This window comes from Cavia porcellus, unplaced genomic scaffold, assembly GCF_034190915.1.
Source record: "Cavia porcellus strain 051 isolate PalLab524CR breed Dunkin Hartley unplaced genomic scaffold, mCavPor4.1 scaffold_12, whole genome shotgun sequence".
Lineage (NCBI taxonomy): Eukaryota > Metazoa > Chordata > Mammalia > Rodentia > Caviidae > Cavia > Cavia porcellus.
The window spans coordinates 56,113,303-56,130,991 of record NW_026947495.1 but is presented as its reverse complement, the minus strand read 5'-3'; the positions used below and the strand labels follow the sequence as shown (position 1 = coordinate 56,130,991).

Below are 17,689 nucleotides of genomic sequence, written 5' to 3'. Positions count from 1 at the left end.
AAACCTAGACTTTATTTATTATAGAGTGGAATAAAAGTCTTAACAGGAGGAAGAAGAATTATGTGAAAGAGATGAGGCTTTCCCTCAGCAGAAGTCTGTACCCCTTGCCCTGGTGAGCATGATGCAATTCCAGGGTCTGACCTTTGTGCTGTGCTTGTGAGCACTCAGTCTCTGAGCTGTGCTCGCTCCATCTTCCCTAATCCCTTGACAGTGCCCTGGCTTTCTCCAGCTACACCTGCTCTTTCACAGCAGAGGAAGGTTAATAACAAGGCACTGAGCTGTGCACATTGATCAGATAACGCCTTAGGGCTAGCAGAGAATCAAGCAATGCTTGTTTTCCACCATGTTTCACCATTCTTAGTAACTCTTCACCAGCCCATCCAGCAAGCTATTCTCCTAAAGATTCTCATACTATGCTTGGCTACCTTTTACTGATATTCCTTCATGATCCAGGCCTGTTATGGTTTAGATCTAAAATGTCCCGCAAGTTTTGTGTGTTCAAAGGTGAGGCTTTTAGAAGATGACTGGATCATGGAGTGCTAGTCTCATTAGTGGAGTAATTCACTGATGACTCAATATACTGCTAAGGGGTGGGCATACTTGGAGATGGATCTCTAGAGCAATAACTTGGAAAGGCAGAATCTTTTTCTTCTTCCTGGCTTCCTCAAGTGGAGCAGCTTTTCTTCACCATGCCCTTCCATCATGCCATTTCTGCGTTGGACCAGCTGATCATGCATAGAGTGAACCCTCTGAAACCTTGATCTAAAATAAAATTCTCCTACTTTAAGTTGTGAGTGCTGGGCATTTTGTCCTAATAACAAAAAAGTGACTAACTCAAAGTCTTTCCTCAATTCTTCCTTCCTCACAGTTTACTAGCACCAAATGTTTTCCTCAGATCCTTCTCAATAACTGAAATACATTAAGAAAACAAATATATAAATAATGTATTCACAACTGACAGTAACTTAGTGGGTTATTCAGCTAATTTATTTCAACTAATATATATATACTTAGCAAGTAAAATATGGACTAAGACAAAATCAAATAAAATGATTTTTAAAACAGTATTATTTACATTTTGATACAAGATATCACTTTAATTAAATTTAAGATACTTTCTGGAATAAATGTTAAAGTATATAAACTATTTCAATGTAAGGGGACATATTGCAAAGACTAACAAAGTGTTGGAAACAAATTAATAAAAACTCATGGTTGTACACAGTATAATGAAACAATGCAGCTATTAAAATGACAACTGATTTGAGTCTACATATACAGGAAAATGTTTAATTATATGGAAATACTATATCACCTTAAGTTTAAGAATGGTTTGCTTTCAGTATTTGTAAAACTGGAAAATATGTCTCAATCACGCACCAAGCAATTCCATCATCTGTTGTGACATAAGATGTTTCATTTAAATGTAATTGTAAGTAGAGAGAAAGTTTTTGACACCTGAGTTACTTGAAATTTATATTTTCACCCTAGTTTTTACATGTAATTGTCAACTTAAGTATTCGAAAGTACACTTCCATACAGCTTTGGTCTGGAAGCTATTGTGTATATAGAAGGTTGTGTATGTCATTGACTGACAATGCAGTGAAAAACACTGGAATTAGTCAAATCTGCTAGGATACATTCCAAGATTTTCAAAGCCAGAGAAGCTCCTGTGATTGATTGAGACATCAGGAAGGTCTCACTTCAGGCATCAACATACCAAATGCTTCTGGCTGACTTTCAAGAGGGGCTCTTTAACTTTCATCCATTTGTAATACAATTAAGCAGAAAGCAAAACTGAATCTGGCCAAATTTAAAAATGTTTGTGAGGTATTGGGAGCTCTTTGACTACTCTCAAATCTCCAATATTAACCATTTGGTGGGAAGATCTACGGAAAGATACTGTGCTGTGAGAAGTGACAAAGAGGACTTTTGCTCCTGCTGGAAACTACACAGCATTTCAGACATACCTGAAATAGATGATTTAGATGATAACTATAAATCATTTGAGACTTCTGAGACAATGATATTTAGATGAAATTTTAGATGAGGTTTAGGTAGGATTTGAATTACTGCTGTAATATGTGGTGACCTGGGGAGACAGCAGAACTGAGCGAAGATATTTTGCACACTGGGTGGACATGAATCTTAGGAGACGAGAAGATGCGCTGTGTGAGGCTGAAAAGATGACTCTCAAGATATATTTTCTTTCTAATTCTCAGAACTATTGACGTTTACCTTATACGGTCAACAACGTGATTAAGTTAGAATCCTTGAGAGGAAGTAATTATTCTCTGTTATTGACTAGCTGTCTGGTCAAGGGAGTGAATAACATAAAGTTGGCTCTCTGAACTCTGGAACTTTGAAATTAGAAGAGATTGAAGATTAAGTGCAAATAGGAAATAAGCTCTAAAAGTGTGAACAAAGGCTGATGGAGATAATTACATCTAGCTTTCAAAGAATAGAGTTCAAATTCATCATTTGCAAAACTTTCCTTCAGTCTGGCTATAAGCATCATGGCACTAAAGTTATCTCTATGCTCAGAACACATAAAGATGCCTTGGGCTAGTCAATGAATTTCTGGCCTGGAGCAAATCACTCTGACTTAATTGCTGTTATCTGGTATGGAGAAACAGGCTAGAGATTTTTGATGGCATAGCATCTGCACTCAATCAGTTTGCAAGGAACATAAATCTTTCCTACCATGGTTAAGCACAGTGAATACCCAACAGAGAAATAAAATGTAACTAAATCAAAGTTGTGCTAGAGCCAAATGCCAAATGTTGTTTCCATGAAAAAGAGCAACGGATTTAAGGATGTCTAACGTTCTCCTAGACCAGTGGTAGTGACAGAGCTTTCAGTGACAACAAACAGTTGAGTGTAGCATGCATATCATACGTTTACTACCACTGTCTTAGACTCTTCTGCTAGGCAGAATACATTGGGTGTAGTATAGTCAGCTAGATGTGAGTATGAGATTCTGCTATCAAATGAATGTGTTAAGCTGAATGTGTTACTAACTTCTGTGTGAATCAGTTCCTTTAACTGTAAAGTGAGGGCAACTATATATATATATATATATATATATATATATATATATATCTCACATGGAGATGCTGTGAATGTTAATTAGACAAGGTGTACATATCAATACTCAATCCATTGCCCTGTATAAATTCAGTCACTATTGTTCTTTGATGCTGCAATTCCCAAATGAGAATTCTGCCACACTGCAAGGATAAAAGAAGATGCTTTGGGCAAGGTAGCGATATTTAAATCATGCTCAGTAGCTACTCTTAGAGACAGCACTGACCATTCTTTTGTCATAAGTGGGGTAATTTACTTGAGCAGTGAGTAGAAGTGGGTAGGCTGATTATCGGTAAAGATGATGCTACTGCGAAGAGGAAAGGAATGGACAGATGGCATTAACCGGTAGTGTGCGATCTTCAGGCTTCACAACACAGGCACAATTCTGAGAAGTAACCATAGTAAAACTCAAAAAAAGCTTGGGTGGCTTAGAAATACTTGGACAGCAGAGCAGAGCTAAACTGGCCAGAACACTGAAAAATGATTCCCTAAGATGAGCACTATGGATAGCTCCATGGAAACCAGTTTCTGCCTCCCTGAAAAGATCACTCAGGATTATCCAAACTGATTGTATGAACAAGGTAGCATGAAGGTGCCTTCTAGGCCGAGATCTGGAAATGCTTCTCCATTTAATATTCCCAGTGTAGATCATGAATGGCATTAACATCTGGGTAAAACTATACTGAATTGGTTCTTCTCTATGGAAGACAGTCTGTTTTCACCTTAACTGGCGTGACTTAGGGTCTTAGAGATCTTGAACAAGTTCATGTTTCTTCCACGTAGGTCCTTGTTTCCCTCAGCATTGCTATGGTATGCGGTTCAGAAATAGTGGGTTCAATGGTAGAATGTTTCAACTATGTGAATTCATGAGTGTGGGGCAGGGCTCTTAAGTTTATTTTTCTAGAGCCATATCTATTCAGTGTGTTGGCTTGTCTGACCGCACTGGTATTAAATGCCCATAAGTGGGTGAGTATAAAATTTATCACATTTTATGTAAGTCATGTCATTGGAAAAGTCATGTTGCCCTTCTTAGCTTCTATTTTCTTATCTGAAAAATAAAGAGATTAAACTAAAAAGTCTTAGGATCATATAAGACTTTTTATTATAAAAGATAAGGTAATTTGGAGCATTTACTTAAGATTTATTATTTCAGGGATTTCAGAGATATAAAATGTACCCTTTAGGGGTCAAAACAAAATAAAACATCCTGCAACAGTATATAGAGTCAGGGCTCACCCAAGTGTTTCAAGGACCACAAAACCCCTGAGATGTCATTGTCAAGGGGTGAAGAGAACTGAAGCAGGGTACTTGGTTGTGAAGTACTGTGCAGATTTAGGGCTGAGGTGCCCCTGCCAGGTTTCCTAGGGTAGGAACCGTTAGAAACAGAATGTTCACATATGGCGTTGAATTTACCACTGTCCTTCATTTTCTCTTATACTTCAACTAAAATAATGGATTACAACACAATTCATTCCAAAAGCAGCCATGAGAATTCAGCAGTTTTCTGTTGGACATTTGCAAAAAATTTAAATTTTGTCACCTCACTAACTTGTTTTGAAAAAAGTAGTTATTTTTCCTTAAAAACAGATGTTAAAAGGGCCAGGGATATGACTTAGTTGCATAGTGCCTGTCTGGCAAGCATGAGGTCATGAGTTCGATTTCCAGTAACAAAAACAAAACAAAACAAAAACAGATGTTAACAATTTTTAATATAAAGTTAATTAATTGCATCTTTAAATTAATTAAATTTTTTAATTTTGAGTTTTAATTTCTAATATGGTAAATATTGACAAATATAACCCACATAATAAAAAGCTAGATGACGTCTTCAAAACATTCTGAGTATAACAGCTTCAGAGATCTACGAGTTTGAGACCACTAACACAGGGATCCAGATTTCAGTTTCTTTTAATAAGTAATCAATCTTTGAATAAGGAAAGAAAAAAATCTCTGATTTCTGAGTTCAAGGGTGATGTTAAGTTGTTTGGTAGATGTGGAAATGGCTTTCTAAGTATTTAGATACACTTAGTTTGATGTAGACTGACTCAGAAGGCATATAAATAGTCCTCTCAGGGCTCCAAATTCCTCCATATTGGATTAGTTTGGATTTGAACTCTGGAGTATCCTTTCACAGAATACTAATGCGTACCACATTCTCACCTACATTTTAGCTTCTAGAATTATCTGATGATCAAAGAAAGTGTCATGCAACCACATATGATTGAATTGAATGAAGAAAAGTTAAGACAAATACAAGGAAAATTTCTCTATTGTTGTCAAATATTTCATTTTGAAATATGATCTCAAGGTAACTGGTTCAACTTTGATCACTTAGATGCATCAAATTTAAAATATATCCCTTAGATTTCATTGGAGTGCAACTTACAGGAAACAGTAAGCAATTCTGTTGTTTAGAAGTTTACCTTCAGAGCAAACGGATTTATGAGTATAGGCCAATTTCCATATATAGGCTAACTGAGATGAAGTCTAAAATAAATATAGAATGTAATACTAAATAATACACATGAACAATATAGTGAAATATTGAAAAAGTTTAGAATGGTGATGCTTTTAAATAAAATATTAAATGAAATGAAATCTTAGTATTTTGGAGCTTATGTCACATTTCCACTAATAGTGGAAAGTTTTTTAAAATAGATATATTAATAGATATCTTAATAAAAGAAAAGCTCAAGTTTTGAGATTTTTGAGCAAGTTATGTAGTCTTCTCTCCATTAAGTTTTTACACATACTAAATGAGGAGATTGCATTGATAACATTCAGCTCTATCATTTGCTCCTATTCAAGCCATAAACAGGCACAATTTCTTAGGCATGGTCTGTTCTGACGAGTGGTTTAAAGATGTCTTTGGCTGTTCAATAATATTATTCCTTTTGTTCACTATGAAAAGCATTTGCTATACAGGTCAAAAGCAAATTTATCACAACTTTTAGTCAGATCATTCCAAAACAGGAAATAATGACCAAAGTGAGAGACGTTTTGCAGTGAACCTCAGACTCTCTTTGAAAAATTATGGCATTTCAGTACAGAGTACAATTTTGTTCTTCATAAACTTAGGTTTTTAAATAAAATAATTGGGTTCCCTCATCATTAAGTATTCTCTTTCCTTTATATTTCAAAAATCTTATTATAATTTTCTGTTATAATTTTACATGTTTATGGGGGACAGATAATAATCTGATACAAGTATATCATGTGAAATGATCAAATCAGGGTAGCTGAAAGTCCATCTCCATAAACATGTTTTAAAAATCTTTTATCCTGTTTTGTTGGGCTGTCTTGAAGATAGAGATACAGTGAAGAGAAAGAATAATTCCTGAGCCAATTCAATTTCATTATTTTTCTGGCCAGCTAAATTTGAGAATTTCAGTTTTTATTACTTCTGATTTTTGTCCAATTCTAAACAATTCTATCTTAAAACATATGATTCCCAGGGCAGTGGAATAAAAATCTTATCAAAGTCTATGCTAATTCAAAGCCATCAGGTTATAGCTTGTCTACTATGATTGCACTTAAGTAACCAATTATTATGTAAAATTCTGTCCTTAGTGGCTTTATGGGTATGCAGGAGTTATGAACTCTGTAAGATTAAAAAACCTTGAAACTTCATTAAAGGACATAGAAGTCAATTAAAAGATAATTAAAAGAAGTGAGGATTTTAAAAAATTCTGCTATTTCTACCTAGTTGGTACATCTGGAACAAAACTGTCAGTGTCAGATCAAAGACACAAGTCTATTTCCCGGTATAATTTCAATTTCTTGACTTTGAGGAGTCAATTGTTTATATAAATTATCATCCATTTATATGATGTCAAAAAAGGAAGGAGTGATTGGTCTGAGAAATATTACATGGATTCATAGACTTCAGTGTATCTGTGCAGGAAATTCTGTACTGTGAATATAATTTGTACTTACATTACAGTACATTTAGGCAGCAGTTTGCATTAAAGACTATGATCATTATACAAAGATTCCAAGTAATCAACTGGTCCTACAATTTAGCATTGAAAGAGACCAATTAGTTGATTTCTTCATCTTCTTCCCACAAAATAATTTCTTTTTCAACAAAAGCAGCACAGAAAAAGCAATAAAAAGGAACAACACAGATACAATTTATTACAGAATACTATTAAAGAAAGAGTGGGAGCAGACAAACCTATCCGCATGAGGTCAGAAGTTGAAAAGAAAATGATGTCACCATCACGGTGAGTGACAGTCCTGACTGCTCCGAACCTCTCCTTCCCAATAGGACTGGACTGCACCTGGCTACATGACCAGTACTGCCCAGGTTCACAGCCATTGCTGCCTGATGGCCAGTGTGTGTTGGGAGCCATAGGTGACCAGAGATGTTTGTCCTTGTAATATGTCAGCCACACCCACACACCTGGGAGTCTTCCTTGATTTTTCTCCCTGCCTCTCATGCATGTTCCCTCTTTTGAAACTAGCTTGAGTCATGACACTCAGTACTGATTTCCCTAGTTCTCTACCTCATTTTGAGGACTATTTCTTGTTTTTGTCCTGGTATTTGCAACTGTTGTTTGAATATTGTTTCTATAGGTTGTACAACTATAATGTACAACACTGCTGTACTTCTCTGAAAACATGCCTGCTATTCTCTGACAGGGGAAGTTCTAAATTGGACTGTTATTTTCTGCTTCTGCCTTTGTCTATCCACAAAGACACCTTTTTACAACAGGAAGTGATCAAATGTAACACAGACAATGAGATTTATAAACACTCCCTTTTCTGCATTAAGCTTGCTAAATTCTTTCCTGCTTTCCTTGTTCCTCTTGTTCCGACTAGGACCTATTGGCAGATACCAAGACTTTCTGGTTGCATTAAATAAATTGTCTGTAACTGTGTATTTGCTCTGGCACATAAACTAAATCGTCTGTAGCAGAGTGTATTTTCAATGATGAATAACACTGAACAGCGTTTGTTGGAAAGAAGAGGGGGAGAGAGAAAGAGAGAGGGAGGGAGAGAGATATAGGGAGAGAGAGAGAGAGAGAGAGAGAGAGAGAGAGAGAGAGAGAGAGAGAGAGAAAACATGTGAGAACATTAATTCCACAGGGTGATTCATATGAGTTTCTCAAAGCTTCCTCCACATGGTTGAGTCATCCTTTGCTCCTCTTCTCTAGGGTAACTTTTAGAATAATACACTGTATTCCTGGTACACAAAAGGCAGGAAGCTGCCAGTTGGAAAGCTCCATGTAATATACTCAGTCAAAAATCAAGCATATCAACAGTTCAGCAAAGGTTAAGGAGAGGATAAATATGCAGCATGGGACTTTTAGGGGGAAAAAAATTAACGTCACCCTCCAATGCATCATTTCCTGCGTTGAAGTTTAGTGTGAACAATAATGCATATACTCACTGGATGACTACTAAATTATAGAGTGAAAGGGCCTCTTATGTTCTGCCCCGAGAATCCTTCCTTAGTAACTATGCAGCTAGTTAGCAATCTTCTGTTTTGTTAAACTCCCCTGCTGAGATACACTTCATGGATCTTGCAAGTTGTATTTTAAGGTAAGCAATGCTTTTGACATCTCATCTGAATACAAACTGAGAATAATTTCCAGTGGCCAAACGTTTGGTGTGATGTAGGTGAAACATTCACACAGTTAAATGTTTAGCTGCCACCCAGAATTTTTTGCTACTATCTCTGTAATATGCTCTTTACCAGGAGAAACCAAATAAGTGAATAAATTAGCAACAAATAGCTAGCATCAAACCACAGAAACCAACCAAATAAAGAGAAAACACAATTTTACCTTTTAAAAGCCAGTTCTCAACTAGAACATGATGTAGAGTAAGGACTGTTTGATAAACATGGGCCAAATTGCTACATCTTCAAAGTTGTATTATCAAGGCAGTTTACTGGACCAAAATATTATATTTTAACTACAATAAGAATTAAAGGGAAGCCACTATATAGGTTGGTAGAATTTTAGATATGGAATACTGCTAAAGCTTTTGATACGTGAATTTTAATAATGCAATTGTTTTCAAAGTTATACTACTGGGTAAACAGAAAACAGAAATACAACTCACACTGCTTATTTCCATTTACTACGGAAGCCTGGCACCAGGCCATAATTCTTACATTGCTCTTGGGTTTATCACCCATTCCTCTGATTAAAAGAAACAAAGTCGCTCTAGGAAAGCAATTGTGTCTGGTAATCAAACACTTTTTCTTTCTAGGTGAGTGATAGGACAGTGATAGACATGACATTCTATTTCTCACAGATTAGATAAGATCACATTGAATCAAATCCTAGCACACAAACTTCCATGCTAGAAAGATACTTACAGTCAGTTATTATTTATTCCTATTGCTATAACATATCAAGAACATCTTTACTGAATGTGTCCATGCATCAAATAATACATTATTTACTAAAATTAACAACTAAGACATTTTGTATGTTAAAAACATCTGAAAGCACAAATACACACACATATCTGACTCATGCCCCCCCCCAAAATAGAAAATGAATAGAATAAAAAGAAATTATATTCATGAAGTTTGGGATAATTTCCAAGTCTCTTGGAATAGATATGATAATGTGGTTTGGTAGTCAGACTGAATATTGGACTTTTTTCCTTGACCTTGATTGCTATAATAACAAATGCTATCTTTTAGATTGCTTCATATATTAATAATAAACCTATTAGTGAGACGATGTAACATGAATCAAATATATAACCCAATGTAGTGTACATTGTCAAATTGTAAAGTAGAATTCTTATTTAACTATTGATGGGTTTCAGAACATGATACCATGAAATGAGCACAATGCCAAGAAGCAAGTTTTCTCACTGTTTCAGTATTCTACCCCAAAGCAGACCATCAAACCTAGACAGGTCTCTTTTTGATCAACCTCCTTTCTTCCCTGAAGAACCTCATGCCTTAATTATCTGACCTGGAAGGAAGGAGGAAACGTCACACAGGGAGGTCAAGAAGAATCTGAATACACAGGCTTTACTAGATTGCTTGTTTCTTATAATCAAGGCCAGCTACTTAATCCCCCCAGCATCTTTTGCACAGCTGTCCATATAAGGATAAGTATTTTCATGTATTTGGGTCTTGATTTATGACGGCCATTATGTCACCTGGAACTTGTATTAAACAAACTTATGTGTACTTATCTTGTTAATCTCTCTTTTGTTATAGGGTTTTCAAGCATGAACCTAGTGGTGAATCGGGAAAGATACTCTCTCTCCTAAACTGAAATACCACTGATTACAAAAAACTAACAATGACATTCTAGAGCTGTGCTTATAAAGAACATGTTCAACCTGTGGTTAGAGATACCAAATATCCTTGTCCTGGAGACCACAGGACATAATTGTTTCATGCATTGAATGGATGCAGGAAACAAGATTTATTACTGTTTATGAAATAAACTTGGGTAAATCCCTTTAAGAACAGCTAATCTATATCTGCCAGAACTGTTAGAGGAAAAGAACCTCTAAGTCTCATAGTTGCTTTTCCTTTTGTGACCTTCTGTGATTTGGTCGCAGTTTCATTTGTGTCTTCCTGTGTTGCTTTTCCCTCTTGTGCAATCTATAATCCAAACAATACCCTCCGCCTTTCTGCCTCTGTGCTTTATGAGTCTTGGTTTCCTGCTGAAAATGCTGCCCTAGCCCTGAGCAAACTCTGGAACAGACCACATGGAAGGAGAAATAAAATTATTAGTTAAAAGGTTAAAATGATCTTCCTGTTAATCGCAGAAGTAAAAATGAAAGCCTGAAGAAGACAATATTTTCCAATCTATTGCAGAAAGACAGTTACATCAATTCTCCTTGGCCGGTGAGATTGATGTGAATCTGGGATCCTGGGTGTGACCAGAGGAAGGATTATTTTTATGCCTTTAAAAAATAAATTGGTATAATCTACTAAAAATTGTAGAAATGTTCAGAAGCATAGATGTGACAAATCCATTTTAAAAAATGTATTCTAAGGAAAGAAAGAGAAAAAATCCCTATCCTTTAAAAATTGCATCTATAATAATATTTCTATATTGAAAGAAAAATAATAATGATGGAAATATTAATCAATTAAGGTAGAGGTGTGTGAAGGAATATTTTGTTGTTTTTAAAACTTGATAATTATATGGGCTGGAGATTTAGCTCAGCGGCATAAGTGCCTGCCTTGCAAGTGTGTGGTCACGAGTTTGATCCTTGGTACCGATAAAAAATTAAAAAGACAAAAAAAAAAAAAAAAACACCTTGATAATTATGAGCTTGGTTGTGGCAACAAAGAATATAAGTAGGCTTAAATACAAGTGGGTTTGTTAGGTTCATGGAAGTAGATGTTTTCTTATATATTTTTCAAATATTATAATATTTTCATTGCATTTTATGATAATGCAATATTGTAGCTCAATTTGTATCTCCCATTTCACGTTCACCCTCTTGAAGAAACCTCTCATAACCCTTTATTTCTTAGTTTTGTAATTTATGTACATTTTTGCACTGTTATTATCAGTCAAGTTGTAGTAAGTTAATAAGCTGTAAAACGATTTGGTTTAGATTTTGGAAGTGAGTATCAAGTTTATGAATGAATCCAATGTTTCAGCAGCAGTAAACATTGTGACTAAAACTTTTAGGCTCATGTACTTATTTGTCTGCTCAGAAGTAGTAATTGAGATGTCAGTAACTAGCATTAGTCAGTGTGACTAATTATTATCTAATTTAAAAACTGTATCTAATATTCTCATATGGGCATTCTCTAAAGTGGCTACTGATCTTATCCTTTGATATGAAATTGCTTTTCTTATTGACAACATAGTAACCAATACTACATCTACTTAAACAAATTTAACTTTGAACACATTTTTCCTACTCTGCTATTAAAGATGCAAGTCACATCCAAAAAGAAGCACAGATTTTCCCTAGAGTTTGAAATAGAGATAACCGTGTCCCTCACCTCAGGCAATCTTCTTGTTTCAAAGTCCATGGGTAACCGAATCCACAAAAGAATCTGGAAAATAAAAAGGGTGGAGAAGATGTTTCAAATTCAAGTTTTCTCAAGTGAACAGAGGGTAATCTAGCAAACTAGAGATTTAGCCCATTATGGCTAGTAAGCAAGGACCCCTCAGATTAAAAACAAAAACAAACCCCTTCAGAATGTAAGAGTTATAGGAACACTGTTTCCAGCACTTCAAGCACTGACTGTGTGGAGGGTGCTGCTCCTCAGAGGGAAGGCTGCCTTAGCTCGCCTGGAGGCTACTGGTCGCCTGCTGTCCATGGCAAGGCTACCTGGGAGCTCTGAGTGTGTGACATTATTTTCAGGCAGAGGGACTCAATGGCTTTCACGTTATTTTTATTTTTGTTTCTTCAATGCTAACTTTGCACTTTGGAAATTAACTTGTATGAATCGTGGCCATTTCATTCAGCCACACATTTAGAAGATTTTGGGAAAATACAAACATTAAATGGAGGAGGCATATATAAGCTTAGGGTCCATGCTCCTTTTCATGGTGTTTTCTTACTGCTCTATTATTAAAAGTCTGGACTAAAATTTGGAAATCAACCTATAGCTGGAATACATAGGTATTTAGAAAGGAATGTTTCTGAAAGCCTTTAAGAAATGAGAGGACAGGCTGGGGATTTAGCTCAGTGGCATAAGCGTCTGCCTTGCAAGTGGGTGGTCATGAATTCAATCCCCAGTACCAAAAAATAAAATTAAATAAATAAAATAAAATAAAATAAAAAGAAAGAAATGAGAGAAAATCAAAAGATATAAAAATAAAATGAATAACAGCTGTTTGCAGTCTCTCTGTTTGAATGTCTACTTTGTATTCTTTGATACTGTGATTTGAGCAACTATTTCCAAGATGATAATATGTAATCTATTAACAGGTGATTTCTTACTGTTATGTTTTTTTTTTGTAGTTCTGTATTATGTGTAACCTTACACTGCTTTGTTTTGTTTTGTGTTTTTCTCTTTTTCCTCTTAAATAAAAAAATAAAATGAATATAATAAAGCTAATAAAGGTCTATATAATACACACACAAAGAAGTTGTTAATTTTATATCTATTTACAAGACTTAGGGTACTTGTACAGAACAATTGTGATGAAATAGCCTACTATGTGGAAATTGCAGTAGCAGGATGAGGTTCAAGAAAACATGTGAGTGGTTTCATTTTACCCTTAAGTTGAATAATATTTGGTGTTACAAGCTTGTTTCTCATATATTCTTTTTAGTCTGCGGGTCTTTTCAGTGGTCCAGAGGACTCTCCCGTACCATCTGTGCTATTTGTACTGCCATTCATTCATTCTTTCATTTTATCTATGTATAACATCTGCTACTGTCATACATTGTTACAGGTGCTGGGATTACCATGATAAATCAAACAGAAATAAAACATGAAGTTATTAAATGCTGCAATGAAAATAAAACAGTGATGAGATACAGTGTGACTAGAAATTTTATTTAGACTCGGTCATTGGGAAAGGTACCTTTGAGGGGTTACATGGAGTGCAGATGTGATTGACAAGAAGTAATTAGATGCAGGAGGCTTTCATAGAGGAATACTCCAGGGAGAAACAACATAGCACTAGAGCTCTCAGATAGGAAGGAACTGGGACGGTTCAGGAAGACAATGAAATCAAGTATGTCTGCAGCATAGGACCAAGTGGATGATGACTTGGAGGAGGAGGAAGGCAGGAACCAGATTACCCAGGACTTTGTATACCACATAGAGCATTTGGGTATTATCGCCAGTGCAGCAGAGCACTTTGGAAGGCTTTACTAGATTCATTAAACCAACCTATACTTAGAGAAAGTGAGGAGATAAGCTACCAGACTATTGTCCAGGCAAAAGAGGGTTAGGGTTAGCCCAGACTGGTATGTTTTAAAGGCATCTTCCGTAAGGCTTGCTGGTTGATATGAGAGAGTGAGAAATAAAAGGAAGAGAAGAGTCAAGCAGGAGAATGTTAAACAAAATTACAACTCGGCAAAAATACTTCCAAGTTTTCAAACAAATGGAAAACAGAAAAACGTACTTGGAATTCCATTGGAGTTGCACCTGCATTGCACTGTATGTGTACATTTCACCATGACCCAGAAGGTCCCTCTGTCGTCCAGAGGGAAGACTCCAAGTCAACAGCAGAACTTTCCCAGCAGTTTCGTCACCTCCTGGGTGACTTTGGGGCCAGGAGGTTCACGTGCAAAGAGCCACAGTTTCTTTGTGTGTCAAATAGGAAGTTTTAGATTAGATGTTCTCCAAGGTGCTTCTAATTTCTGTGTCCTTATATCCCACCAAGCCTATTCCAAGGCTCTTGAGTATATAAGACATACATAATACATAAGTTACAGTAATAAAGACTTCTGTGTTGGTTTTGTGTTTTGTTTTCAGTTTTCATTTATTTATTTTTTACTGTTTCATTCTTTTATTTATTTATTTTATTTTATTTTTTTGTACCAGGGATAAAACTCACGTTCTCGCCCTTGCCAGGTGAGTGCTTACATGCTGAGCTAAATCCCTGGCCCTGTTTCATTCTTATACTTAATTCTGGATTTAAATTTTTTTCTTAGTCATTGTGAAGTGGTAGTCAAGAAATGGTTTTTGTTTATCTTTCCTTGAACACTAAATCTATATTTTGCACCCAGGGTAAACTATTTCCTTTAGTGGTCCAGAAAACCCCAGTTAGAATGTTGCTTTTTATTCTAATAAGCAGGGTCTGCCCCCCAATTGGCTTACAAGATCAATTCTTCTGTAGGGTAAAGAAATACTATGTATATGTACACAAATATACATGTACGTTTGCCATTACTAAGCATGTGTTATTTATGGGCCACACTTTGTGCCCAGCAAGTAATTTCCTATATCTTCACTTAATGAGAAGTGGGAGGTAGGAATTATCTGATTCCACAGATGAGACAACTGGATCTTAGCATGTTGTAGTGCTAGGGTTGCAGCTTGGTTTTGCAGAAATTCTTAGCCTCCCTGGAAATGTGAGAAATATGCCTTTTTGCTAAGAATTACATGAGTTGATATGATACATGAATGTTGCTCATCACGACACAGTGTTTGACCCCTAGTGCTTCCATGTGGCTTCCTGATTGCAGCCTTCACTGTGCCACCTGTAAGCAGAAACAATGAAAGCACACTCAGGATTTAGAGGTAGATTTATTTATGTTGATGGGAACTGATCAGGATCATTCCCAGAATAACTTGCGCTGATCTATGTTGGACTAGGTTTTATATGGGATAAGCGAGCAGGAAGCACAGAGGCAGATTGGCTTGTCAGTTGGGGATTGGTTCTTACACTATGCATCATAGTGATTGGCTATTTCTAGGAAACAAAAGTAACAAGAACTGCAACTAGAACTATTCTCTGAGCAACTAACAAACTGAAGTGTACTGGCTGGGGGGCCATTTTTTGTTACAATTTGAGGCTATAGCGTTTTAAATTCTTCAAATCGTTTGCAACTCTGCTGGCTAAAATTTGTTCATCAAGGCTTAACCTACCTTCCTACACAAATATTAACACAATTTTAACATAGTTCAAATATCCATGACTTCATGAGTCCTTGGGCACTGGTAGGAAAAAGAGGAGTTTATGCCACATCTGTGACCGTTGTTAATGAAAGATCTGTTTCTTTCCCTAGCTGCCTTTCCTCCCTTCTCTCTCATCCAAAATTCAGCAGAAGTCCACAGGGCACAGAGCTTACAATGTGTAATCTGGTTATTAGTTTTTAATTTCCTTGGAAACTCTGAAGCACTCCTACAGACCCTAGATTATGCTTGGGTTTGTTATTCTTCCTGCCTTTGGCACCACGTTCTGGGACAAGGACAGCTCCTGGCAAGACTGCCTGTCTCATTTCTCAGGCACACACTACTAGGTATCTTGATGTGTTGATTAGCAACTGTCTCAGTCTGCTTGTACTGCCTGATTTTTGATTTCTGGGTCACCCGAGAGCATGAGGAGGGGAAAAAAACTCCACACAAAAACACATTTTTCCTAAAGACCTTAGACCACTGAATTCACAGTATTCCCTCAATATCAAAGTTACACAAATATTTTCTTCATGTTCATGCAAGTGAATAAAGGAGAAAGTATATTTTAAGGTAAAATAGTAGCATTCTGCCTTCTTAGGAGACAGAGGTAGGTGGCATTGTTTATATTAGTCTAGAAATACATTTCTGTCTCTCTCTTCCTCTTGTGCATACTGGTGAGGGAAAGGAAAATTGAGAGGTCAGGTGAGCAATGCAATTTGTATACACAAGAAGAAAGCTGCAGGTCAGGGTGGGGTCAGGGCTGGAAGGGGCTCCCCAGCTCTGCCACCCATTGCACGATTCCACTTTCTTTTGTCCTGCTGAAAAGGAGATAGGATGAGCCATTCGTGGAAGCAGAATAAGCAACCTGGTGCTCCATGAGCAGATTGAAAGCATGACTCTGTTGCTCTTAGTAAGTAGGTGTAGCCTTTCTGGCTCCTCGCACTTTTTGGAAAATCAGCCTGTAAGGTTTATCTTTTATTACTGTGCTTTGTTTCATTTGATTTGCTACTTTTGGAAACCAAAGAAAAGAGGAATATTATGTTGAGGTGAGATGCAGCACAGATCAGTAATACTGTGTGTGGGATGGTGAGAAAATTCATAAATTTCACAGATTTAGGAGACAGAAGAGTGTAAAAACAGAGTTGACAAGGAACAATGTAAGCCATCTACTTCTCCACCAGAATTCCTAGAATGACTAAGAAAAGTGTAAAGCCCACACTTTACCTGATTTTAGCCCCATAAGACTCATGTTGAATTTCTACAGAATGGTAAGATATAAAATTTGTATTGCTTTAAGTCACTAAGTTTTTAAATTGCAAAAAAATACTTTTATCAGTTACCATGAATATAGGATATGTCACCCCAAAAGGTAGTGGTCTAAACAGCAATAATCATTTACTTTGCCAGAGAATCTTCAATGAGCAGGCTTAACAGGGAAGTTTGTCTCAGTTCTGTACTTCATCTGCTAAGGTGCTGATTTTGGGGCAGGGAGAGTATACTTTCAAGAAGGCTCACTCTCATGGCTGAAAAATTTGTAATAGCTGTTAGTATACAAATTGAAATTGGTGGAATGCTCAGCTGGGGTTGTAAGCTTGAGAACCCATTCCCTTTTCATACGTGCCTTTGCACAGGTTACATGGACTTCTTCAGGGTCCAATGCAAGGTTATTGCAAGATGACATATCTCAAGGGAACAAGGAAGGAGAACAAGGCAAGAGTGCATGATGGTTTTTATGAACTGGCTTGAAAAAGCAGAGTCATGTGCTACATAACCAGGATTTTTCAATGAGTGACCCTCATATTCAATAGTGCTATAAGATTAAAATGGAGCTGAAAAATTCCTACCACTTAGTAGTGTTATGGTATAAAAATATAACACATTCCATTATGTACCGTATGTAATGCTTGAGAATGCAAATAAACGACAGCTATTGGTTTATGTATTTAATAGCCTATATTTTATCATTAATCAGTGTGTATTCGTTTGACTTATAAAAATAGTTTACTGTGAAACAATATGTCGTGTTAGGCAGGCAATAGCCTTTACATCTCATCTTTATTCTGTATT

General features: G+C 36.3%; 1 protein-coding gene across 5 annotated transcripts in view; it reads right to left on the bottom strand.

Moving 5' to 3' along the window:
• The window catches only part of B3galt1 (beta-1,3-galactosyltransferase 1), a 529,565-nt gene that overhangs the window by 111,825 nt on the left and 400,051 nt on the right, over positions 1–17,689 (bottom strand). For all 5 annotated transcript variants that reach the window (XM_063259213.1, XM_063259212.1, XM_063259211.1 and 2 more), the window contains one exon: positions 12,041–12,094. The gene's annotated coding sequence lies outside the window, so the exon portion shown is untranslated. The remainder of the gene's footprint in view (positions 1–12,040; positions 12,095–17,689) is intronic.